This window comes from Pogoniulus pusillus, chromosome 20, assembly GCF_015220805.1.
Source record: "Pogoniulus pusillus isolate bPogPus1 chromosome 20, bPogPus1.pri, whole genome shotgun sequence".
NCBI lineage: Eukaryota > Metazoa > Chordata > Aves > Piciformes > Lybiidae > Pogoniulus > Pogoniulus pusillus.
The window spans coordinates 19,184,642-19,212,519 of NC_087283.1; the positions used below are offsets into that span (position 1 = coordinate 19,184,642).

Below are 27,878 nucleotides of genomic sequence, written 5' to 3' on the forward strand. Positions count from 1 at the left end.
TGTAGCAAAGATTAGAATAATTATCAAACAGCTGTAGGTATTCCATATGCTTTACCTCACTGTGATCAAGTTAGTATGCTGGTGGTGTATAACACAGAATCAGAATTGGCATCCATTACAACACAAACCTCACTGCTTTAAATCCCAAAATCACTATGCAACATGTACTACCAGACTCAGTGTCAATCTCTCACCATTTAAACTAGCCATAGAAATGAACCTGCACAGCAGGGCACAATTGCATGATCCGGATGCCAACAAGAAAGACTGTTAAATTTAAGAACTACCCAAAAAAGCATGTGCAAGCAGATGAGGAATTTACCTGTTGCAAAAATAGAAGCAGTAAACCTAACTTCTTCTGTGTCACTGACATGGAATAAACCACACAGGAATGAAGACAGTCCACTAAAACACTCTGCGTAAATTTGGTAGTTTTAGCTTTCCATCGTACGGTTTGCCAGGCTGCACCACAGTTGATAAAAACCTTCTTCTAGGTGAGGTCTATGGCCAAGAAATCAGGAATTCAAAGCAATAACGGAAGCCTAACTTAAAGAGTACTCTGTATGTAAGCCCTCAGCACCTTTCAACACCCCAACACTCAGGGTAAGAAATGGGATAGTACTCAGACTTCTTCGCTAACTTGTTAGGAACATCTTTTGCAAGACTCTTGCATTGTGGTCATGAACCAAAGTGTAAATTAACTTCTAACTAAGACTACACTGAAAAATTACTTTTTCTTTAAATGAGCAATTAGATAACTTTAAAATGAACTGATACAGTATTTAACTACTTCCCCTGCTTCACAAGTATCTGAAAAACCCTGTATAAACATTAGAGGCCTCTCTGAATGCCAGATGTAACTGTGTTACAGTGTATTTTGTAGTGCTTTGCTTTTCATTAGCATGGCAAAGTCCTGATTCTATCTGCTTACACCTATCTCCTAGCTACCGAATCTCGGTGAGAAGGAAGGAGCGCAGCTTTCAGGACATTCTCAGATCCTTAAAACTACTAATATCACTTTTTTCACCGCCCCTAACACTACGGAAGCACTGCAGTAGACTTCCGATTAAAATAAGGGGTGGAGGGATAGGGAAGAAAGCAAACAAGAACGTTTTGAAGCCTCTACAACAGCACACCAGTGAGGGGCAGCCTCGGCACCCGAACCGCCAGCCGCGAAGAGCTCTGCGACTCGCAAAGAGCGGAAAACAGCGCTGAGGCGGCGGATCCCTGCGTCTCTTGCCGGCCACAAACCACGGTGAAGCGCAAGGCCCCAGCTGCATGGGGGCCAGAAGACGGCCCCTCTGACGGCGCCCGGCGGGAGGCACCGCCCAAACGAATCCGTCCACAACAGGACTACACGTCCCGGCTGCCCCCGCCGAGAGGGCGGCTGGGAAGTGTGGTCTCTCCGGGCCCTTCTGCTCAGCCCCAGCCTGAGGGCCGGGTCCCCGCCTGCAGTTGTAGCAGAGCGCAGCAGGGCGGGGCGGAGTGGCTGCAGCGCAGCGAGAAGGGAGGCGGGCGGCGGCGCGGCCCTCCCGCGCCCAGGGGCGGGGAGCGCGGCGCTGGCCCCGCCTGTGGTGCTCCGTGGAGCTGTTCAGCGCCCAGGTGCTGAGTCTCCCCCCGGCTTACGGAGGCTCCGGCGGCGCTCCCTCCCCGGCGCAGCGATGGCTCCGGCGCCCAGCCGCCTCCGCCAGGCACTCTGAGCGCCCGTCCGCCCGCCGCGCCCCGGCGTGAATGCAGCAGCTCCAAGCGCCTCTGGCTCCGCGAGGGAACGTGGCAGGTAAAATCTCTCCTTCCGCGCCCAGCCGCATTGCATCCCCACCGCCCCCCAAGCCCCGAGGTGCCTGGGGGCCCCGGTTCCACAGCAGAACGGAAGGCTCACGGACACGCGAGTTGTGTGACGGGGAGCGAGCACCGCGAGGCGGACCGCGGGGAACAAAGCAGTGCAGTGCATATGCTTTTGAAATAGTTTCGTTGTTGTAATTTCCGGGAGTGGCCAGGGGAATAGAAGAGATGCTGACTGATTTGACTGCAAATATCTGAGCTCAGTTACATGCAGAGAAAAAAACCACCCAAATATAATTAATTTGCTCTTGCAATCATGTGCTTATCCTCACGGTTCAGGCGTGTGAAAGATAAAGGCAGTACTTGTCATACAGGTAAGGCGGTGGTATAGTAGAGTCTGCAAAATGGTTTCCTAGAGTACCCTCCTTAACTGTAGTGCTTGTACAGATTTTGCACAACAATAATTATTTCTGTATGGATTACCAGAGCCATCACAGAGCTAGGACATGCAGGAGAAGGTTAGAGAAAGACTAGCATACACATTGTTTCTGTGAATAGGTGTCAGAAAAGGGAGGGAAAAATTCCATTAGCTTTTAAGGCCAAATGACAAGTTCCATCCTACATGAAATCAGTCATTTGCAGCCAGGCACTGTGCTGCTATCCCTGATGCTTCAGGCTTCCTCTTAGTGCTGGGTGATGAATAGGGAATCGAGCAAGCATATTAAACATGCATAATCAAGCAGCAAGTGTTCTTAACTGTATGTGTAGTAGCTTCTGTTGTGAAAGGACTGGCGAGTATTCCTTAGCTGTCAAAAGGTTGTCTGTTCTAGCCTAGAGAGGAGCAAGCTGCAGCCAGACTTCTAAAATTATTACTACTAATGCAGGTTGCCTTATAATTTCTCAGAGTGCATAGGAAGGAGGAGACTGGCAAAACAGAAACTCAGCAGTTTTCTTGGGTGAGAAAAGTTTAACATAGCAGACCTGGATGCAGCCACACCAGGAACTTGTATAGATTTCTATGCAGATTTTGAAAAAAAAAAAGAAGAAGAATCAAACTAAAATTACAATATTGCTTTCCTTAGAGAACCAAATGCCATCTGATTAGCATACTTTTAACACTTATGTCCTGTATCAAGGAAGAATTTCTTTGTGCATAAGGCATCCCCTGCTCTCCATGTATTAAACCAGAGACAGAAAGGCAGTTGCTGGGATCAGTACAGCAGATGTTTAAAAGTAACTTGATGGGACTTGCATCATCTCTTCCGTTATTAAAGGATCTCCATTCTCAATAGAAGCTTAGTTCTTCTCATGCTTTATTGCCTAGACTTTTTTTATACTAAGTTTTAAGGCTCACATATGTAATTCATTTCCAGAATAGCGTGCCTTCAGTTGGTCTTATAGAGGATTCAGTTTCACAGTTCTTGTGCTTTACTGTAATAAGAAGTGGAACAGATTTGCTACCACCTCACAGTCATTGCATATCAAAAAAGTCTCCTTCCAGTGGGCACCTTGACATGCAGGGGCATAATAATCAGGCCCTTAAAAGTAGCCTAGTAGCAACTGAGTTAATCATAAGAGCCTGTTACTGTAAAATAAAAATCTATTTGTGCATATGACTGTATGGAAGACAAGCTTTCCCACAGCCAGTATCATTAAGATTGTCTGACACAACTCCTCCCTGCCTCTGCCTTTTAGTCTCAGCACCACAGAAGCCTCAGAGCACGTGATCAGCTATGTGTGATTTAAGCTGTGCTATTGAATTTTTTCCACAGGGAACAATTACTATAGAGTGACAAGTCAACCATTTTGATCTTAACGGATCTAGCTCTGTTTAGTAACCGTAGCATACACTGCCTAGCCCAGTCTGAATATCTCACTGTGGCAGTTTGCTTCTAATTTAAAAGGACACTGTCAAACCTTAAAATAGGATCTCATTTTTGAGTGGGAATGCAAGAGGCTTAATACTTGAAGTGCACTGTAGACATTTCAGTTGTATATTTTCAGCCCTTAAGAAGCCACTAAATATCAGGAGAGCTAAGAAGCATGCTCTGACCACACCCCTATCCTGCTTTAATTCATAAACCAACACTCAGTGCTTGCTGCCACATTCCTATTTTCACCTGGTCATTTAGGACAAAGACAAAAGCTGCCTTGTGCCAGTGAAGCTTGTGCAGCATGTTCTTAGAGCCAACAATGTGGCCTGCCCAAAATACTTTAAAAAGGACACTTCTGTTACCCTAACATTGTTTATGCTGAAGGCCCTTGCGAATAGAACATTTATGCTAATCACATGTCTGCTTGGGCAATAAACATTATTTTCCTGATGCAGGATCTACAGCAACTCTCCCTGTGTAGTTATCATGCATCCAGCACAGTGCAGTAAATCTCAAGTTGCAATCTCTTAGTGGGAATGTTTATTTTAACTTCTACAGTAGGTTGCTGAAGTCATGGAAATGTTTCCATTACACTTAAGTAAAAGTCTCTTTTTCAAAAAGACTTGCACAAAAACCTGACCTGGAAATATTTGTAACATTAGAGCCACCGCTATGATCACTGTACACAGCATGGCTTTCTTCTCTCAAATACTTGAAAATCCATATAAGCACAACATGTACAGAATGGCTAGGGTTAAAAATTAACATGTGTAATTGAGAAGCAGAGTGGTTTTTTAGTGCTATCTGTACGAAGGAGAGTGACAAGACATATCTTTATAAAGGAGAACAAAAGTACCCTGTATTATCCAAATTATCTTGTACTAATGTTATGCATTGTACAGTGCCAATTTTCTGCTTGAAGTCTGGCAATGCTTCACTTTAAATATAACTAGATTTTGCCTATCCTCATAAATATCTTTAAATTGTTAATGATACTCCCAACTCTACCCTTCAAATAATGTATTTAAATGCACAACGCAATAAACAGTTACTGAACTGCTGCTTCTTACAAGAGGGGGCCTGCTAACCTAAAAGTTAGGTTAGCAGTTCCAGAGGCTTGCTTCAAGTAGATAGCAATATTCTGGGCAAGTTTTGAAGGTATACCTCTTAGCTTGCAAATTCTTAACTACAGATTTTAAATATTTGCAGCAAGTTCTCTGCAACACAGAAGAAAAATTGTAGTCACTCTGCAAGCACAATTGCTACAATCAGATACATTTTTATACTGCAGGTCAAACTCACTGTAAAATCACAGGATCACAGAATATTAGGGCTTGGAAGGGACCCAAGGATATCATCGAGTCCAGCCCCCCTGCCAGAGCAGGACCACACAATCTAGCACAGATCACAGAAGAAGGCATCCAGACAGGCCTTGAAAATCTCCAGGGAACTCCACAATCTCTCTGGGGAGCTTGTTCCAGTGCTCTTTGACCCTTACAGTAAAGAAGTTCCCCCTTGTGTTGAGGTGGAACCTCTTTTGCTGCAACGTACACCCATTGTTCCTTGTTCTATCACAGGGAGCAAGTAAGAAGAGCCTGTCCCCCCCTCTCCTGACCACCCCTCTGATGTTTATAAACATTTATTAAATCCCCTTCTCAGTCTTCTCTTCTCCAGTCCTAGGTTCCCCAGCATCTCCTCATAAGCCATGCCCTTCAGTCCCCTCCTCATAGCCCTCTGCTGGACCCTCTCCAGCAGATTCCTGTCCCTCTTCAACTGGGGAGCCCAAAACAGAAGGCAGTACTCAAGACTTTACCAGGGCAGAGTAGAGGGGAAAGAGAACCTCCCTTGATCTGCTGCACACACTCTTCTTAATACACCCCAGGATCCCATTGGCCTGCTTGGCCACAAGGGCACATTGCTGTCCCGTGGATAACCTGTTATCCACCAGGACTCCCAGGTCCCTCTCCACAGCACTGCTCTCCAGCAGATCATCTCCCAACCTGTACTGGTGCAGTTTATTATTCCTTCCCAGATGTGGGAACTCTGCACTTGTCCTTGTTGAACCTCTGTGCCCAGCTCTCCAGTCTGTCCAGGTCTTGCTGGATGGCTGCACAGCCTTCAGCTGTATCAGCCAAGCCTCTCGGTTTGGTGTCATCAGCAAACTTGCTGAGCAGACACTCTGTCCCCTCATCATTGATGAGGATGTTGAACAAGACTACTGTTAAACAATACCACTGCTGTAAAAAGGCACAGTCCATAATGTGACTGTCCAAACTATGCTGACAAAGATTGATGCAGGAATATTTACTTCCATTTTATTTAGCCTTGAAGAACTAGTTTGTGAGAAACTAATAGTTTGGAGACAGTATTGATGTAGAATTGGAGTGAATATGAAGAGTTTCCCTCTTAACTAAGTTTTGCTCAACTTTGTTTCTAGTGCTTGGGATGGGGTAAGTAAAGGAACAAGAGGGGATAGCAGGTCAGCCCTGCACATAAAGTTCTATTTATCTACTGGCAAGTCACCAGATTTTGGTGATTCCTGACTTAGTCATGCAAACACTGCTTTTTGGTGGCTACGCTGTTGGGACTACTCAGCTTTTACTCTAAAAGCAGGCAGAATGTTACCTTACAGGAATGAGATGAACAGCAAACATCTTCTTTAGTCAAAGCAGGAGCAAATGACTTCCATAATTATAGAAAACCTCAGTGAAGGTGAGAGACATTGAGAAATCTCAGTCTTGTGCTACAAGTCTGAGGTTTAGCAAGTATATTTAAAGGACAGAAAGCAAGCACTCTCTGTGTGAGCTGAACTCTCTGTCCTCAGCGGCAGTGAAAGCCTGGGCAGTACGCCTGCTATTCTGTCTGTTCCGCCCACCGCCTGCGGGCATACTGGGCTTCAAGTTAAAGGCTACTTTGTAGTTTGTGCTCCTCGCTCGTCTGCGGTTCGACAGATAGCATAGATGATGTGGCTGGACTAGAACCCGTCGATGAGAACTGCAGAACATTTATTCTGTTATTCTTTAGGTTTCTTACTTTGAGACTTGTCTGAGGCTGCTCTCAGAAAGTTACAGTTTCTTGGGGTTTTGTTTGTTTTTTTGCTTGGTTTTGGGAGTGGGGGCTTGATTGTTTTTGTTTGGTATGTTTGGTTTTTGTTTGCTTTTTTAAACCTTCTTGCTACTTGTCCCAAAAATGTACAACGACAAAATTTGCAAATACAGCTATGTTAGTTATTCCACATAAGACATCAAGACTAAATTCTGTAAAATTGCTGAAACAGACAGACTTGGACCCAAGACATCCCAGATGTTATAAAAGAAGAATCATATATATTCACACATACAGATAGTCACAACTGATATTCACACATTTCATCAGTTTGGAAAGGACCCTCAAAGGTCATCTTGTCCAACACCACCAGTCAGCAGGGACACCTCCAAACAGATCAGGCTGCCAAGGGCCACATCAAGTCCGATCTTGAAAGTCTCCAGGGATGGGGCACCAACCACATTCCTGGGCAGCCTGTTTCAGTATTTTACCACTCTCATTGTGAAAAACTTCCTTCTTAAGTTCAGCCAAAATCTACCCTGCTTTAGTTTCAAACTACTGCCCCTTGTCCTATCACTGCAAGCCCTTCTAAACAGTCCTTCCCCAACTTTCCTGTAGGTCTCGTTCAAATATTGAAATGCAATTCTAAAGGTCTCTCCAGAGCCTTCCCTTCTCCAGGCTGAACAACAGTTTGGCCTCTGCTGTTCTCTTAGCTTTATGCCTGCAGGAAAGGTCTGTTCTTGCTTACATTTGCAGGTAAAGAGCAGCTCTGGTGACATGGTTTTGTATCTTTGCTTTGGAAGTGCATTAAAATTTCAGCATCATAAGTCCAGAGCAGGTGACATTAAACTGGCATCCTGAAAATACAGGAAACGATTGCTAAAGGTGCACTTTGTTAACATTCCTAGAGCATCTGATGAAAGTTGCACTTTGGAAACTCGTATGTGACCTATGACACAGATCAACTACAGAATTAGAACAAGATTTGACAACTCTGTTTAGTTTTGAGATCATTCAAAGATAACAAAGAAGATATTTACTTCAGGAATATGCTATTAGAGAATGGGTTCCAATTAGACAACATAAGCTGAGAAGTTCTGATTTAAATATGAGGTACATCCAGGCTTAGACTTAGATTAGTGCCTCATTGGAAAATATCACAAGATACAATATAAGTCCAGTGCAAACTGCAAAGAGTGTGTGCTAGGCACCGTTCCAAGTAGCTGAATGCTCACTTAAAGAAAGTTTGTCACGTACAATTGCACCGACTTGAACAGGATTCTATTACTGTTATGTAACTTCAAGGTTTAACCACATACAGCTCCTTAAATTTGAAAGCTGAGATATTAAATGCAAGGTAAGCATTTTCCCTGCGGTACTTCAGACTTCTGTCAGCTGCTGTAACTCAAGAACAATCTATTTCAGTATTAACAATAGCAAAAATAACTTCTGAAGTGACGTGTTGCATCTGCCACCCTAAAGTACACAATCTTTTAATATATTAAAAAAGCTAACTCAAGTTGAAGAGAAAGAATTGCAGCATTGCATTACATATGTCCCTTTTGACTATTTCTAAACAAGTTAATATTTGATTAACAGTTTTTCTTCAACACAGGCTGGGACTTTTGTTGTTTTGTTACTGTTGTTGGATTTTTTGTTGTTGTTGTTGCTGCTGTTGTTCTTTCCCACCTATACTGTGATTCAAGTGCCGTAGACACTGAGCACTTTTAAGCAGGATCTCTTGGTTTTATGTTCTCTCTGCCAAAAGAGGAGTTAAGTAGTCACTTTACTCCACCCACTTAAACACAGACAAAGCTGTGTTGGAAAAAGGGGTAATAATCCATGGACTCCCTTTGGATAACTACCAGCAGAAAGATTCACGATCACCCACCCAGAGTTCAACCTTGCCTGGGAAGATATAATATTAAAGAAAAATTAGCAGCCATCAGTTGAGGGGCTGAAGCTTTCTATGCAGATTACTCCACCCTTCCTATATTGCTAAGCAGAACTACTGAAATGTCACTGATACCAAAACCAATGAGAAATTTTGTCTCACAGAGAAATGACAAGTGAAGATACATTAAACTACTGAGTGTGCCTTAAAATACTTCAAATATCACAGATTGGCAGAAAAACTAATCAGTTCCTGACTCCTCCTGTGAAACCAGGACTGCCATACTGACTGAAGATCAGTTTCAAGCTTTGTCTGCAGAAATGTTCATCCAGCTGAAAGCTGAAGTTGAGTGATGACTCTACAGCAGAAGGGAAAGACAGGGAGAGTCTAGGAACACAATGTAAGCAGGAGTCTCTTATCCAAGCTAAAGAACTGGCAGCAACCAATGAGGAAAGATAACAAGCTAAAGTTTATTATTTCTGTGTAGGCTTCAACACATTAGTAAATCTATTCAAAGGACAGAGAGAAGTCTCTCTTCCCTTGTCCCCTTGAGTGAGAGCAGTGAAGGACAAAGTCCATGCTGGAGTCGCTCAGATCCTCTTTGGGAGGGAAGGAGAGAGAAGAGATCCTGAGAATTAGCACCCATAATTCATTCCTAAGCATAAGGATGCATATTTTACCAACAAACACTGGAGATGAGGATTCTTGTTAGTCATAGAGGATGCACATATCACCACTTTTTTTCCCCCAAAACTTAATGCTCTGTAGAGTTTTAACTTTAAGCTGAAAGTACCCTTCAAACATGGCAAGAAAATGCAAAAGTAAAGATGACTGTGTAGTCTAAAAACAGCAGTTCATTGTTTCTAGTCCCAGGGAAACTTTTTCTTACTCCTACACCAAAGGTGAAAGAATTACTGAAAAATGCCTGTCCTGATAAGGTGCAATTATGTAGATTAATTGCTGCCAGGGTATCAGCTTTATGATAAGCATTCCTTTGAAAGAACAATGACAATGGAAATGAAGCACAAGTAGCTGGCTACCACAGACTCACAGTCCTATACAATTGGAATTAGTGCTGTAAATGGATGGGCATATCTTGGGAATAAAACAATTTTTGTTCACTGAGAGCAGGCCCTGAATTTGTTATTTCAGCTTCCTTGTTAAACTATTCTTTTCCAAATAACACAAGCAACAGAAACAGATAGGTACAACTTCTTAAAAGCCAGCCTTCTAATCACCTCTCAGAACTTCATCTTTGGCCTAATATTCATCTCTCAATATTTTCTGAAGCAAACCAGTAAATCCATCAAAGGTAAAAAGGTATTTCCTGAAATAAATACTTAACATAGAAACCTTTGCTGAAGGTTCCTTTGGCTGTTGATTACAGCAGTCTGAATTTTGGTCTGGTAAGAAAAGGCCATGGAACACCAGAGCAAATCCCTAGGAACACCAGAGAACACTACCATACCAGATCACTGTGTCAGGATAAGTATTGCCTCCTATGCTCATTGTTTTGACTTCCAAGACAGTCTGCATAAGCAGTTTACAACAAATATGGTGAGTTCAACTCTGCCATCTGATAAGATGCTTGAATTCATCATTTCACAATGGTAAGATTGTTCAAGTTTAGTTGGTGGTCTGTCAAAGCTACCTGAAGCTCTTGGAAAGTGTTTCACAAAGAAAGCTTTCCCAAAGAAAGCTTTCCTCCATGCAGTCAGTTTCAAATGTAGATATTTCTTTCCCAAAGAAGCTAGGAAAATCCTGGCAGATGGAAGAACTGGTAAACAGCTTCAGCTCTGGAAAGGCTGCATATTAACTCTATGTCAAACAGAGATTACAGCTCTTAATTTCATAATCTGCCCTTGGACAGCAACTTCTGATAGTGCTGCAGAGTCCATTTCCAGATTTCTTCATTCAGTGCTTATGTCTATGCTACAACAGGAATTATATCATACCATTCACTCGTACAGAGTATGGAAAGTTAATTTCTTATTGGACCCATTATAAGTAAATGAAACAGCCTGCCTTGATTTAGAAAGTATGAGGAAGATTAGTAAATTCTACACAGTGATGTTTCTCTTGCTTTAGGATGTTGAAGATGAGCATGCCTTCGCCAGAAGTGTGACTCATTCAGACAGTTAATATAAATGTAAATCTATTTAATTAGAATACAATGTTAAAACTAAGAAGCTAAAGCCTCTTTATTTTCTATGATGGAAAAATATTATTAACCTATTGCAAAAGTTAAGGTTTTCTTCACTTATACTTCCTTAACTATATTGGCTTAAATTTTGAGAGGCTTGCAAGCAGGAATTTACTTTGATAACTGAGATTTAAAGTATAACATTTTTAAAGTTTGTGAGACCTAATGATTTTAGAGGGAATTAATTGGGAGATTCCTTTTAGTTAATAGGATGGTATGCTAATAGTAGCATCCAGCTCCTTCTAGCCTAGCATGTAAGTAGATTTGGTCTGCTCTTAAAATATCCTTCCAATCACATTCTAGTGAATAGGTTTTGTTTTTTTTTTTTCTTCTGTAGCAAGTTTATTGTTATTTCCAGCACAATAAATTACATAGGCAGTGTGTTCATCTAACAATAATGATATTCCTTGACATTAATGAGGATACTGCTTAGTTTGAACTTAGGCTACACAGTACAACCCCATAACAAGAAGGGAGATAAGTTGTAGCTCATCATCTTGTCTGAAGCTCTCCTGGGTTTGACTGCTTGCTCTTTTTAGCATAAGATACCTGCATCTTCACTTAGTGAGAGGAAAAGTTTATTAGTTACCAGTTCACACTTGCAGAGTTGTGGACCTTTTCAAATTCATCTGCCTCTCATGGTCATACTTAATCATAAGGGCTATCATGACACATGAGAACCTCTCTTAACAGGGTTTTACAGATAATAACTTCTGCAGCCTCAAATACTAGCAATATGCCACCTTCCTACTGGAAATCACATCCTAGGTGCAGGAAGTTGACTTGCTTGAGAGAGACAGAAAATAAATTAATTTACTCTCTCACTCCCTTCCATGCTGCTTTCTAACTTGAAGGTTTTCACTTTCTATACACACACACAAAAAAAAAGGGAAAAAAAAGAAACAGCCTTGGCAATGCATAACTTTTAGTAGAGACTAAAAGCTCTACTGCACCACTGGGATTACTATACTAGCATAAATTCTTTACAATATAGTAATACTGCTTTAACTTCCTAGCCCAGAGCAGACCAATCTAGCATGAATAGACCTTTACCAGCATAACAGCATCACAATGGGAGAAGACCTGTTTAGTTTGGAAACAAGCCTTCCTTGCACAGACAATCCCTCACTGGAGGTATTTAATGACAGGTCTAAATTTACCCTGGAGGTCAGAAGTACAGTGGGCAGATAAAAATACAGCTTACTAATTATTAGATGTCACTGTAAGACCTCTCAGTTGTCTTTATCATCAAGAAACAGCATGAAAGATCCTTAGAAGATGACAAACTTTCAAAATCTAACATGCAAATCAGTGCCCCAAGAGTGTTAATCTCCTGGGGCCTTCCTCATAAGGACAGCTATCAGCTTCAGATGCCTGGCTAATTTGCACTAGCAATAAATGGTATTTGAATTGGTCCAGGAAAGGAGCAGAGGGTCTGAGAAAGGCTTATCAACACATATTAAAAAATCTGCTATGCCTCTATCTTTATTGATATTATTACCTGTGTGATTCATTTCTACCCCTGAAAACTGCACTAACATCAAGTAGCTGTTTATAATACTCTAGACACTAAATGAACCTTGGCTATTGGCAGATTATAAAGCAGATATACTGTACAAAAACACAACAAAATGCTACTATAATAAGGGATACTGTACACTTGAGGCTTCATAAAGCAATTTTGCATCCAGGCTTGACCAACTTACAAGCAAATAGAACTTTTCATCAAAAAGATTGCTAGATTGCTTAGCAATATGCCAGCACCTGAGCTACAAGGCAATCTATCTTATCTGCAACACTGATACTGCTATAAAGAAGCTGTTGTCTAACTTCTTGACAAAAGATACCAATCTTTGGTTGCTCAGGAGCTATTACCTGACTTACATAATATCAGAAAGTATTTAGATGCCTCTTATTTTTAAAGAACAGATTTACCACAGTATCACCAAGGCTGGAAGAGACCTCACAGATCATCAAGTCCAACCCTTTACCACAGAGCTCAAGGCTAGACCATGGCACCAAGTGCCACGTCCAATCTTGCCTTGAACAGCCCCAGGGACGGCAACTCCACCACCTCCCCAGGCAGCCCATTCCAGTGTCCAATGACTCTCTCAGTGAAGAACTTTCTCCTCACCTCGAGCCTAAGTTTCCCGTGGCGTAGCTTGAGGCTGTGTCCTCTCGTTCTGGCGCTGGCCACCTGAGAGAAGAGAGCAACCTCCTCCTGGCCACAACCACCCCTCAGGTAGTTGTAGACAGCAATAAGGTCTCCCCTGAGCCTCCTCTTCTCCAGGCTAAACGATCCCAGCTCCCTCAGCCTCTTCTCGTAGGGCTTGTGTTCAAGGCCTCTCACCAGCCTCGTTGCCCTTCTCTGGACATGCTCAAGCATCTCAATATCCCTCCTAAACTGGGGGGCCCAGAACTGAACACAGTACTCGAGGTGTGGTCTAACCAGTGCAGAGTACAGGGGCAGAATGACCTCCCTGCTCCTGCTGACCACACCATTCCTGATGCAGGCCAGGATGCCACTGGCTCTCTTGGCCACCTAGGCACACTGCTGGCTCATATTCAGGCGGGTATCAATCAGCGCCCCCAGATCCCTTTCTGTCTGGCTGCTCTCCAGCCACTCCGACCCCAGCCTGTATCTCTACATGGGGTTGTTGTGGCCAAAGTGCAGCACCCTGCACTTGGAGCTATTGAACCCCATCCCATTGGACTCTGCCTATCTGTCCAGGAGGTCAAGGTCCCGCTGCAGAGCCCTTCTGCCCTCCAACCCAGCCACATCTGCCCCCAGCTTGGTGTCATCTGCAAATTTACTGATGACTGACTCGATGCCCTCATCCAGATCATCTACCAGGAAACAACAAACAGAATTGGAATAGACTTTCCTAGCATTCAGACCTGCACTTTCCCCATAGAATTTAGGGGCAAACTGGGTGTCAAATGGAAGAAAATGAAATATTTCAGGAAAAGAAATTAAGTGATAGACAAATAAGTTGTGAAAGAACCTAGGAAAAGGAGAAGAAAGCAACTGAGAGTGCCAAGAACTGAAGGGATTGAAATATAGGATATTGTGTGCAGCCATGAAACAATCCTTTGCTTTGAAAGCTTGTGAATAGAAAAATTAACAGCTGATGGTGTACTTGCTAAGACTTGCATCTAGTCTGAGAAGGAGAGTTGTTAAGGTAGTGAGCCAGCAAGACAGATGGCTGGTGAAGGAACTGACACTGCAAGAGCTAGAACATTCAGTAGAGAGGAAAAACAACAGCTATACCCATGAAGGAACTGCTGCCAAGCACAAGCACATAAGTGAAAAGGAATCATGCAATTTCAACAATTTCTGTAAAAATGTGGATGATGTGCTGAACTGCAAGCAACTTACAAGGCCTCAGGCCTGACAGTTCAGTATCAGTGAAGAAGCAAAGAGACAACGGAATGATTAAAAGGTCAATCATTACCCCAAAAAACAGCAGAAAGTAGTTCAGAAGTGTGTGATTTCCTAAGTACACAAAATGCTCAATAGACATAAGCACTGAAAAGATTAATCAATCATTTAGAATTCATTTATGAAAAGCTTGTTCCTAGTATTAATATGAAAAATAGTGTCAGAGGCTAAGATCTGTGAAACCCTGACCCCAGATTCAGAGTCTGTGTGCTAAGAAAATAGTTTCCACAAAGCTTGCATTTCTCACAGCTACAGATTTACTATCAGTAAGATCCCAGGCATTTATAAGAATCAGCTGACAATGCCCATATCTTAAGACTCACCTATTATTTGCAATCAGATTTCCACACACTTTCTCATGTTTTTAGTGCAATTCACTTCTCTTCACATTTACATAAAAAACTCTGGTAAATACGACCATAGCATATTCTTGGAAATAGGAGTAACTGAAATATACAGGGAGTGAAGGTTGCAAGAAGAATGATTTTGAGAACTCAACAGTTTTGCCTGCTTAGAGAAGTATTCTGAGGTCTCAAAAAGTGTTATCAAATTTTGTTACCACTTGATAGCATCATAAGAAGCAATAGTTCTGAAAAAAAGACCTGAGTTGCATAATACCAAAAAAGGCACCTAAATTAGTTTCTACATCGATTAGCAAATTTACTTTTTCTTACAGTTTTTCCAGCCCATTACTGCTGACAGTCATTGGGAACAAAAGGAAAACTGCATACTTCTGAGTCTTGTCATTGTGTTTATGTTTTTAGAATTGCATTACTCCAGAGATACACACTTGAGTGCATGGTGTACAGTTCAAGAAGAAAGCTCATTGTTGAAAATAGCTCTTGCAAAATTCTTTAAGCTATGCTGAGACTTCCACCACTACTGCAGAAGAAAAATGGCTGTGGCATAGACAAGCAGAATTTTTTAAATCCTGTCAAATTTCTTACAGAATCAGATTATCTTTCTGGTATTTGGAAAATCAGATTACTTTCCAAGATGCAGAAAGATTTTTAATACACAGGCCAGGCAACCTAATTAAATAAACAGTATGGGATGGCTCCAAAGCATTATAGATCACACGTTAATGTAAAAAGCAACATAATTATGAAGTATCTATCCCAGACTTTTGGGTACATAAAATAGATTTATGCAAACCACTAATATAATAACGAGAATAAAAAACATCCTCAGAATGACAAAAAAAAAGTCAGCGCAACTGACAAGAACTAATTAATATGTTTACAGTTCACAGAAAAATAGCAAAAAAAGCTTAAGAGTCATCACCAGTAGGACTACCTAAATCTACTACTAATCAAGTTAAAGATGCAGGGAGTACAAATCTTAGAGAAAACCATTCTCTGAAAATTATAGAGATATTGCAGATCAACTGGAATGGAAACAGGCACACAGACAGGTGATAGAGCACAACCCTCCACACCCCACTAGCGAACTATCTACAGCTATATTGAAAGTCAAAACACACTTTCACAGTATTTCTCTTCTTCTCAATCTCCCCTTTTCTGCCTTTCGGTAACAGTTCAGTTCACGTTGTTGCAACCTTACAGCAGTAGTAGTGACAGGGTAGGAAAGCTATTGCTGCCACAAGGAGGTGCTGGGTGAGACTGAACAACAAAAATGCCAGGTGGTCTCTCTGAGAGGATTACTATCTCGCCCATGCAGCACTCATTTAGAGCAGCCAACGTCTGTCAGGTTCACAATCTTTTCAGTCCATACCGAACCATTTCCCAGTCTAGGAACCAGTAGAAGTAAGCTAATAGTCAGCAACTGAGCCAGCTAGATTGGCAGCAATAAAGATAGGTAGGCTTATTAATCATTATCAGCTCTGCTATCAGTTACGGCACCATTTTCCTGGTTTAAAAGTGTACTGTGGTGTTAAAAAGCTTGTTGCATGGCTATAGCAGATACAGGTAAGGCAAAGCAGGGCCTCTCCTCAGGAAGGCACTTCTGAGGCTCGCATTAGACATCTCTAAAGAAACGTAACACTTAAAAGCTTAACATACAAATCGTACTTCACCTGGAGAACACCTGCTGATGGCTCGCTCTCCACTAAAGCTGAGCTGCTGGCTCTTAGCGACAGCAAAATCCTTCTTTCACGGAGCGGCCGCACGTCACAAACCGCAGCCCTGTGCGGTGCTTTCCCGCCGTGTCACCGCCTCTGCTGCCGACCAGCCAATGAGAGCGAGAGTGGCGGGAAAGACGGTTCTCTGCTACCGCACCTGTTGAAGGGCGCGGTCGCCATTACAGCTCCCGCACGGTGGGCGAGGATCCGGTGCGTCTGTGACCATGCCATCTCGGCGGGGAACGTTTGTAGCCAGTAAGCAAAAGGGACTTCTTGCTTTAGCTTTTTTCTTGCAGAAGAAGGAGGGAAAGAAAAAAAAAAGGGGGGGTGGGGGTCAGGGAGAGAGAGAAAAGCCTGCAGCAGTGGCGGCAGCTGAGTAGGGCAGGAGGTGTTCGGCGTATCCGTGAGGGCAAGGCGTGGCCTGCTCTGGCCGGGTTTCCTGCGTCACTCTGCTCCTCACGGTGTGGGTTTGTAAAGCTCTTAGCTCTGTTTCTTCAGTATCAGTTGTTGGAAATAAACCTTGCTAGGTAGCATGGAGCACCGGTGTTTCCACGGCCCAGGCTTTATTAAATAATTCAATCTTTTATTAATTAATTTGTTACAAAGTAAGCCAAGTTTTATTAGTGAGGTCGTATGAAGCGCTGAGGTTTGGGGGTTTTTACTAAGGTGGAAATCCCTACCCAGACTGTACTTGATCGCTGTTTCAATTTGCTGGAAGTGGGGGGCTGAGGTGCTTATGGAGGCAGATGTGCCCTTTGCAGTGCACCTCATGAACAGCCAACCCATCTCACAAGACATAAAGGCAGTCAAAAGGAGCAACAGATTATAAATAAGTCTTAAAGGCTTATTTATTTCTGCTGAATTTATTGAATGAAGGAGGCACAGTCATCGGCCATCGTTCCTGCCTTAAGGGGGTGAACCTGCAAGTTGGGTAAGTACTTTTAATCTTTGCTGGTAGGCTGGGATGCTCTTCCCTGAGTCTTTGCAGCAGATTTTATTGAGATGGTGAATTTTAAGAGCTCAGGATCAAATTGATTAACTATTCTGTGTTGTGTTTGCTCAAGGGGCAGGAAGGCAACATTAAATTACACCCGCTTGAAGTTACTTGCTAATGAATAATGTAATTATACGCTAGGGTATTTAGGAGGTTTTTACATTAATTCCCTGATGTTTTTGCTGTCTCATAAGAACCATCTATGTTTAGATAAGTGAGAATTAACATTGCTTCTTTAGAAAGTCTGTATTTGTAACTGGGATAAAAAGAGTTTGTGTTAAGAAAATAACATGTTTAAATTACCAGGGCAGGTTGTAACAGTAAAAAGCCAAACACTTGCACATTAGATGTCATGCATCTCTTTTGAAGGCAAGAGTTCCTTAGAAGATACATTGAGATTTCTGCTAGCTCAGATCACAGTGTGCCATACAAGTCTGATGATTCTGCATTTTCTGTATGGCAGTTCAGTGATCTAATGGAAACTGACTTTCTGGTGTAACAAGCATAGGAATTGGCCAAAGCTGTCATTTCAGTTTCACGTTAGAACAGAAAAGTGTAAGCATCTACTGTACTGTTGAATTCGAGCATCTTTGAAGAAACTCCAATAAGAAAACAAATTTTATTTGTGTGATTGGGATAAAGAGTTGTGCTGAAGGCAGAACTTTGGCTTTGGTATTCCATATTTTATATTAAAGAACAAAATTTTGAAATCTTTAAAATGTATAATTAAATCTCATTTTGCCCAACGATTCCTGGAGCATGTGTTAATGCTAGGCCCCAGTCAAATAACAAATGGCTATGTTCACTTTCAGAACTGTGTAACTTATGAGTTGAGTGAATATTCTATTGTCTTTTTTGCCCTTGTTATGTAAACTCAGTTCATTTACATAGATGCAATCTGATTTTATTACAGAAAAAGAAAGGTGTGAGGAATTTCTGCATTTTATTTCAGGCCAGTTGTTCTGGCTCTCATCTACTATCATAGCCACATCCTAGGCTGATGTCATTGAGGATCTGGCAAAAGAAGTGCTCAGTCTGGCTCAGAAAGACTAATACATAAAAGAGGGCCTAAACCCAAAACTGGCTCATGGATAATGCTAGCAAGTGTAATATTAGAAGTAGTAAGCATTGTAATTTAAACCAGATTTATTCAGCCTGTTCTGAGTTACCTCTTGTCTTGCTGCTCCCCTGGTAGAAGTACGTAGTGTCAGGAGTCCCAAAACCTTTAGTGGCTGCAATGTTTTGAACATATCGGGGGTTTTTTAAGGGTTTAGGGGCAGGTTTTCAAGTACTTAGCATCTGTAATTTGGAACAGATTTTCAAAAGTGGTTAGCACTGACTATGCTGAGCTCTTGTGAAGATTTGTCCATTTTGATTTTGTGCTGAACTGAACTGATTTGTTGAAAATCTGGTCCCTTACATCTGAGCATGACATTCATAGAATGCTGTGAGGACAGTAATAACATATACAAAAAAACCCCAACCATATACAGCAGCTCCAACTCAATTCAGTACTCCAAAGCTGCCACTTAGCACAAAGTAAGACTGGACTGAACTCCCTGGTACGTGCAAGCAAAGTATTTTCTAGATTGAGAGCAAACTTAACAGCGAAGGTAAGTGTTGTTTTGATACCGCTATTATGCTATACGTGTTTGTATAAAGTATTAGGCTTTTGTGAAAGGGAGGCTACAAGTTCTAGGAATGCAAACTGTCATATGCATTTGGGTAAGTATAGGAGTGAAACGCTTTCATGAAAATTTTTTTAGGAAACCTTTTGTATTATAGTGTCATGAGTTCTGAGACACCACCACTTCTTCTAGCCTAGGGGCTGCGATAAACATTTCGATTCCCTTTCATAGTTATCAGTAGTGCAATTGTCACTGAACTGATTTAGCAGTGTTGAGTCCTGTATTTAAGTAGTTGCAGAACAAACAAAATGAATATTTTGTGTTGGCAAAAAACTCAGTTCGCCGTAGTATTTACTGTCAGAGCTATGAACAGGGGAGTTAAAACAATTCGTGTCATCTTTCTGTCTGGTTATGAGACTTACTATTGCAGATTCAGGCATTGTAAAACATCCTTATTTCTGTTTTTGAATAATTGCTTTAATTTAAATGAATTGTCCATCTGTTGTCTGAAAAAAATGATTCTTTTGCTCAGTGTGCTGCAGCTGATATACTTACAGAGCCAATATACTGATTTTCTACCAAGATTGTGCAAGTTTGGATGTTAGGCAGTCACAAAGCTAGCACACATTCCAAAATTTCTCTCATACTATGTACAATTTCTTATCACAGAGCTACCTGATTAGTTTACAGCTTTGTTTTCGACTATGGCAACAGTATCTGTGAAATTGATAGTGGTCTTCTAGGTAAAGGGCTTCTCAGCTCAAGAGCCTGTGTGGTTTTGTATTATTGAATTTGTAAATGAGTAAAGCTCACTCTTTGGGTTTGGACAAGAAGACATTTGAAAGATCCCTTCCAATGTGATGCAGTCTGTGAATTAAGAATATAAGTTGCCATGATTTTTTTGTCACCGTGGTTTACTGACAAAAGCTTCTGTTGAGAAATTCTTATTTCTGTAGATCTTGATGTCCTTGGTGTCATCATAAAGACTTTTATTTTAGTTGGATGGCACAGGCTAGGCACCATCAATCTGTCTTATCAAGGACATAGTTGCTAGCAAGGCAAGCATTGCTTATTCAAAGTGAACAGCTTTATACCATAAAGCCTCTGATCAATGGTGCTCCTTAGAAGACCAATACAATATATTTGACTCTAACTTAAACAACATCACTATAGCCTAGGTATTTATGCAGACATTTTCACGTGGATAACACACCTGTGCAGTATTTTGGCCTTGTCTTTAGTCCTTTAAAAATCACTATGATTAAGTATCACATAGTCAAGTAAATTCTGTATGGTTGGAGAGCAGTCTGCATTTGTAAGACGTATTTACTGTAGTTATGTGAATTCTGTATAAGAATGTAATGTTTTACTTTTGTTCAGGACACACATAATTACAGATTGTCAAAGTTTTATAGATGGATTTGTAAGTAACATCTGTGTCAAGTCAAGCCATGGAAAGATATTTTCCTTATGCTTAGTAATGTTTTTTTTCTTACTTAGTTTGCTGTCCTTCAAACTTTACAATGCTTTATTAGCATGTAGAAGCTGTGCATGATGTGCCTGCTTTGCCAAGTGGGAATGCAGTGTGACAGTCCTTGTAAAACTTTGCAGTCATGCTTCCTTAGAAGCAGAAAAGCAAAGGTTGCTCAACTTTACTTGATAGAAAATGAATTATTCTGGAGAAGTACATCCCCCATTTTAAATGAAGGAGATATTAGCATGGCTGTTTTACAACAATTTAGGGTACCTTTGTACAGAACTTCCTTATGCACAGTCTTTATCACTTTGTCAATGTAAACCCTGGGAAAATGAAATATTAATTGTTGCAACTGAAGAAACAAACTAATAATGTTCTTTGGGGAAAAAACCAACAGAACAAATTAAGACAGAGATGTATTTTTGCATGAACTTCTGTGCGGTGCTTGCACAGTTTAAATATGGAGTTGAAATAATCCAGATTAAGAATTACAGTTTTTGTAGGAAGGATAGGATACCTGTGTACATGCTAGTGTTGTGCTTGTAGAACAGCTGAGTGTATCTCCAATACACAAATGAAACTAAACTCCAAATGGCTAAATTTAAGTGAATAACTCTAAAAGCAGCAAGATTCAGAAGCATTCAAATAGAGGTGATAAAGGAAAAGAGATTAATTGGTAAAATGACTGCTTTATAGACCTTTCAGGAAGTTGGACTGGAGACTTCAGACATGCTGTTTCTAGCCTGCCAGAGTTATCTACAGCAAATTCCAGGCTTTTAAAAAATGTAATAAATTACATTTGCAATTACATGGTGATTATACAGGTCAAAAAAACCTTAAGATACCTTCCCATAAACAGTCATGAATTTCTGAAGTTTCAGAGGCCATGTAGTTGAATGGAGATTGTATTTTACTTGCCAATTAGCTCTGATAATATGACATTATTTTGTTTATGTGACATTCATGCAGGTTTGGTATTAAAAAAAAATTGACTGTGAGATGTAAGAAAAAATTTTGTTCATTGCTAGCATGGACATAGGAGTATTTGAGTTTCACTTTTCCTAGTGTTGCATAGATGCAAGATATTAGACATGTATAATATACACTCTGAAATTAGAGTGAAATAAAGTTTCTAAAAGTATTGAAATCAGTTTCATGTAGCAATTGATAATGGTTCATCTCGTGGTTTGTTTGTTTGGGGCTTTGGAACACTATAATTGCACATAGCCTATGCATGCTCTGTAGATCAGTGAAAGCTGTTTTCCCAGACACATCACTAGGTTTCTGTGCTTTATCTCTTGTGGTATGTACACACTTGTCATAGTGGTAAATACAGAAGGTTGAGAATATGAAGGGATGTGTTTTATTGATCTTTACTCTTCCAACACAAATACTGAAGATGTTTCAAAATATTAAAAAAAAAATCACCACAGGCTTGAGAAATTTTGTAGCAATTGCGAAGCTTTGTACTTTGATGCACGTACGATGAGACTGGGGCTTCCTTTGTCACTCCCGCACTTTTGAAGGGAAATAACGTAGCCCTATTTTACATCTGTATCCCTTGAATGTCCTTCTGCAAATGAAGATTTAATTTGGTGAGGCTAATCTAAGTGAATCTGATTCAGCTCTCACCTCAATGACATTGTGAGCCCATTATGGCATTATTACTCTCCAATTACAGGCACAAAGGTAAGAAGTGGCCTAGTAATGAAGGATACACACCCAGAGCAGTGTGGCAAGAATGAGAAATGAGGCAAAAATATAACTCTACTATGCTGATACCTATCAAAAGGCCATTTCCTATAAGTGGTTGCTTTGAAAAAGTCTCAAAGAAGTGTTAGCACTAAACATTACTGTGCCACTGCCTGTTCATCTAGGCAACAGACTGGAACTTGTCTGAGATACAGCCATCTACAATTCCTACAGTTCTTTGTGCTGCATAGTACTTGTACTGAAACAAGGTCAAGTGGTTTGGTGTAATTTTATTTAATTTGTGAGAATTAGTGAGGTGTAAGCTACACTGCAAAAAAAAATCTCAACATGGAAGCATATTTTTCTGCTTTAGTGTATAATGTGCTCTCACCTTTGGCAATCAAACGTTTAGTGCCAAATTACTTACTTGTGCCCTAGAAAACACAACTATTTACTGGCATTGTTATTAAATTGATTACGTGTGGTTTAGGATGTTAGAAGTTAACTTTGTGCCTTTCTAAAATCTTCTTTGCGTGAGTAGAATTTTGTAAGACTGACTGAATGTATAGGACACATTTTTGGAGAAACTTTGTTGTAAGATTGCTTCATTTAGACGGTTTTGAATGTGTCACAGTAAACTAAATAAAAGGATTAGAGAAGGAGAGGGATAGTGATTGTCAATACAGGCTAGTGCCTCTATATATTCACATGTATGGTATCAAATGATTTAATAGTGATTCAAAAGTATCAGCATTTCCATACTGAAGGGAAAACAGACCCACAGAGGACTGGTGGCCAGAGAAAACTGAAAAACTTGAGTAGCAAGCAAATAAATTTTTGATGTAGCAACAAGTGAAATCTAAGAAAAATGGCAGAAGCAGAGGCAAAAGTTGCAAGTTCTTTTCAGAGGAGGAGCATCAAACTTCAGGTACTTCTGACAGAAGAGATCCGATGGAATATAAATAGGAGGACTGCCAGCTGGCAGAACAGCAAGTAATAATGAGTTCCACTTAGATACTCTTTTTGCTCTTTCTACCAATTTATCTGCAAATAGTGACATGAAGATTTCAAAGTTGTCAGCTGAAATGTGACATGCTAGGATACAATGAAGTACTTTGGAGATGCAGATCAATGCTCAGTCTTAAGATAGTGCAAATCCGTCTTTAACTACATCAGTTTCTGGGTTGAATTCACTGTTTGGGGCTGCTTGAGGTGCTCATATTGGTGCAAAGGACTTTGTGATAGTGCATATATCAGGAGGGAAGAAGTGCAAAGCAGTCCTTATTGGTGGATGCACACGTTCACACTGGCTAAAGTAATTTTTTTGTGAACATACAAAAAATGGACTTGCACACAGTTTTGTTATTCCTTCCATTTTGGAGTGGCTTATTAAATTATTTAATACTATCTTGCATATGAATCTTACTGGTTTTCTGCTCTGATTTGTTTTAGAGCTGGAAAAATATCACTTAAGTGTTCTAGGTGCTCTGGATACAGTGCTGATGTCAGAAATGTTTTCAGTCCTGGCAAAGGGAAACAGGTAGCCGCAGTTACTGATGAGCATGTTTGGTTGTCAGTGTGTAACGTGGAGCAATGGAGTGCAGTACAGAATTGCTGAACTAGCAGTGGATATGGTAGACTGTTGGGAAGGTATCAGAGCTTGCAAGGAGGCAGAGATAGTTCACTTACCCACCCACTCCCAGTGCTGGCTTTACAAAACTCACTTTCTTTGTGTCCCGTTGCATCCACACAGGGCTGAGCCACATCTTTTGGATGCATTAGCTTGAACTGATGCAAGCTCAGGTGTCTATATTATTTGCAGACTTGGGATAGATGACACTGCTTGTTTAACTCTGACTTTTCTTGTCCCTTGAAGTAAGTATCTTTCTGGTACTTAGATTGTCTTGAGCTTTATAGAAACTTATTTTCTAGGTAGCTTCTCAACTTGTAGGGCTTTTGTAAGAACTGAGTCAGAAGTGAAAGTGTTAAGCACAGTTTGCAGTGCCACTGTTAATGAAGTATGTGCTTGGAATTTTTCTACACGTTGAACTTTTGGGTGATATTAAATGCTTTTGCTGTTAATTGCACATCACAGTATCTTGCACTGAACTGGACCCAAACCAGAAATGGAACCCTCCCTAAAGGCTTTTTCCTCACTGTAAGAAAACCTTCTTCTTCTCTGAACCCTGATTTTTTTTTTTTTTTAATACAGAACATCAATGTAGAGCTCTGTTGCTGAAGTAGTTTGCTTGATTCTTGACTTAGCCACCTTGCATGTTTTCCCTACATACCTCTTAAGTACACTAGCATGGCAGAATCTTTCTGGTCTCTTCCAAGCAAGGCTGCTTAGTTGTGATTTGCCTTACCTTATCTATTGCTGCACTTGGTGTTAGTTTTTATTCTGAACTGCATATGTGCAGTCCAAGTGTCTTGGTTGTTTATTTACCAAGCTTTCTAATGAGCTGCTTTTGTTTTACTTTCCATTACCTTTAGAAGAAGCTGCCTCTAAGTATCCCTTGAGATCATCATCTTCCCTTTCAAGTCCATCCTTTTGAAACTCTCATTTGCTGTGATTCCTATAAAGCCTTTGCAGTGATTAAGCAGTGCTTATCATGATGTTCAAAATCATCTTGTTACTTGTACTTCCCAGTCACTCTGTGCTGTTGTCTAAAAATAAAATGAAAGGTTCTGTAAGCTCTTCAGTGTAGAAATTGTCTTTTTGTACAAATGTTTAGCACAGCAGGCCCAGGAATCCAGGCAAGAGACTTTAATATTGATTTGAGAGAGAAGAAAAAATTGTTTCCAGGTATAAATTATTTTCTGATAGGAAGGTAAGCATAACGTGCCTTCAAAATTAAATGTGTATTAATGCTAACAATATGCAATCATTTTAAATCAGGCTGGCATCCCTACAATGCAAGGAACAAGGAGTTTTTCTTATTAATGGATTTTGTGCACCAGTATCATTTATGTGAGCTAGAATGGTCTACGTGACAAAATAATTCTGTACTCAAAAGCAGCAGTTATTCTGAAAACTTCATAATCCAGAATTCAGGATTTGAAGAAGCAGAAAATTCTTGCATTGGATTGTCTGAGGCTGAAAGCTGGAAAAGAATCACTTTGCCTCTTATGCATTCTGTCAGCTACAAAAGAGCTAACCAAGGAAAGTGTCATCTCCCTAGAGTCTCTTTCCAGACAGAAATACTGTAGGGCAATAATGAATCTCTGAAGAAATTAATGATTGGAAAAAACCAGTGTTTTGCATATAAATGTTTCTAATGGAGCTATGAGCATCACTCTTGCACTCTACTACTTTGAAAAATACTATGTGAATCCCCGTAGCTTTTAGTGATTCAAGACATGAAAGGTGTTGTTTATTTTAATTTATATTATATTCCTCATAAAATATTAAGTAATTCTTTGGTATAAAAAAACTGCTACTGGGTCTTTAAGACTGTACTGAAATATTACTCATAACTTCAAAAGCTTAATTTGCTAATGGATGACATATAAAAAAACCATGATCAGCAGAGCAGTTCCTACTGCCCTTGATGGTAATATCTGCAAGTGTAGAATAGAATTTGTAGGAAATACATGTTTCTGCCAGTATTGTTGACCTGATTAAATGTTTACAAAGAATGCTACACTTTACAGCCACATGTAAGTGGCTTAATTTAAAACTGTTTATCTTACTTTTTTTCTTCTGTGTCATGTCCTTAACATTTGGACCTATACAGCACAGATTTCCAGCTTATCTCTTCAGCCATGGGGAGCAGACTGCCTAGCTATTTTTTGTTTTAAGAGAATTAAGATTCATATAATACTCTGGAACCTTAGAAGAAGAAGATCTGTTAGGTTTTTTTAAGATTAAGGCTATAAGATCACCATTAAATTAAAATGAATGTTAGACAATATGACATGTGAAAATGATGGCTGTTTTGATTGTCTGTCTTCCTGCCATAGCCATCTCCAAACTCTACCCACAAAGTTTACCTTTGTTTAGCAAAGCAGGACTATACAGTAACCTGTACTTTGGTGCCTATAGGTTATTGTCTGGTTTTGGAATGTTGAGAACAAGTAGTTTGATTTCCTCTTGGATAACAGTGACTTATTTACATTCTGCATTACATTTCCCCCAGTTTCAGTTTTACTTTGGAAATAAACTCATAAAATTTAAGCCACTCTGGGGCCTATGACACTTGTTACAACAGTGATGGGTTGAGGATCTCAAATAATAGGCATTAATTTCTGTCTGTAGTATATTTTTAGTTCTTTATCAGGAAGTGCTGTAGTGGTGACTGCTTTTTTTCCTAAGCATTGTATGCAGCTGTTCTTTTCCCCTGGGATAGGTGGACTCCAGTGGTGACTACAAATGTTTTTCGCATGAAGATAGAGCCAGCTCTAACATGGCTTAGTCAGTGCTTATTTTGCTACTGTTTGGCAGCAAGCTCCACCTAATTACTAGGTAAAAAAAAACAAAACAGTGCAGAATCCTTTGGAATAATAGAACTGCTTTAAAAGTAGAAAGGTTCTGATTTCAATGTGTAGTGCAATTCTGAAACAGGATAAAGTGCATCTGATGGGTAAGATCAGCAGTTAGTTCTAAATAAGCCAACTGTATTCTGGACTGTGCCAAAACAAGTGTGGGCAACAGGTTAGGGGAGGGAATTAATCCCCTCTCCTCTGGTGGGAGTCTAGCTGAAGTGCTGTGTCCAGCTTTGGACCCCTCAACACAGGAAGGACCTGGAACAGTTAGAGCAGATCCAACTAAGATGATCAGAGGGCTGGAGCACCTCTCCTATGAAGACAGGCTGAAAGAGTTGAGGGTGTTCATCCTGGAGAACAAAAGGGTCTGGAGAGACATTAACATAGCGTGAGAGTATTTGAAGGGGATGCAGAAGAGCTTGAGCAGAACTCTTCCCAAGAGCATGGTGTGATGGTTAATGGCTTCAAACTCAAGCTCAATTCAGATTGGATAACAGGAAGAAATTCTTTCCCTCGAGGGTGGTGAGGCACTGGAAGAGGTTGCCCTGAGAAGTTGTGGAGGCTCCAACCCTGGAAGTGTTTGAAGCCAGGTTAGGTGGTGTCTTGAGCAACCTGGTCTAGCAAGAGATGTCCCTGGACATGGCAGGAGGATGGAAACTAGATGATCTTTTAAGGTTCCTTCCAACTCAAGCCATTCTATGATTCTAGGAATTACTTCAGTGTGCAGGTATCATCTGCTTTGCCATGTGTGACCTGGATTCCAAAATAGAATTTCTCTTGTCTGGGTTTCTTTCCCAGACTATTTTGATGAGTTTTTTATATTAAATTTTAAATACAAGAAATAATAAATTAGCACCTAACCTAAATCTGCTTTTTGCTTTCAAATAGTTAACCAATAAAAAGCCTTCGTATAGGCTGGCATTTCACTCCTGCTTTCAGAACCAGAAGAATTTATGAAAGATGAGTGGTTGTAAATAATTGTAGAAGTGTTTGTTGCTAGGCTATAGTTGTGACCTCTAAGATTTAGGTGTTCTTTGTCTGTGGCTCTTTGGTATAACTGGAAGCTATCCTTTGTATGATGAACCCTTTCATGTTATCTGAGAAATTTAGAGAGAATAGCAAACACACTAGAGAGAAGGAAGGGAATGCATGGGGACGTAAGACATTGGTTTAATTTGTAGTATAGGTTGGTTGTGAGGTGGTTTTGGTGTTTTTTTGATTTTTATTTTTTTTTTGTCTTCCTGAGTATAGGGAGTTTAATTATGGCTTGATCTCAAACATT

General features: G+C 40.5%; 1 protein-coding gene across 3 annotated transcripts in view; it reads left to right on the forward strand.

The window, feature by feature from the left end:
- The first annotated feature begins 1,233 nt into the window (after positions 1-1,233).
- SMPD3 (sphingomyelin phosphodiesterase 3) overlaps positions 1,234-27,878 on the forward strand; it is a 112,917-nt gene continuing 86,272 nt past the window's right edge. The window contains exon 1 of one of the 3 annotated variants that reach the window (XM_064160437.1): positions 1,234-1,777. The gene's annotated coding sequence lies outside the window, so the exon portion shown is untranslated. Of the gene's footprint in view, positions 1,778-16,498; positions 16,576-27,878 lie in introns of those variants that run through there. The other 2 variants (XM_064160435.1, XM_064160436.1) reach the window with 2 other exon arrangements.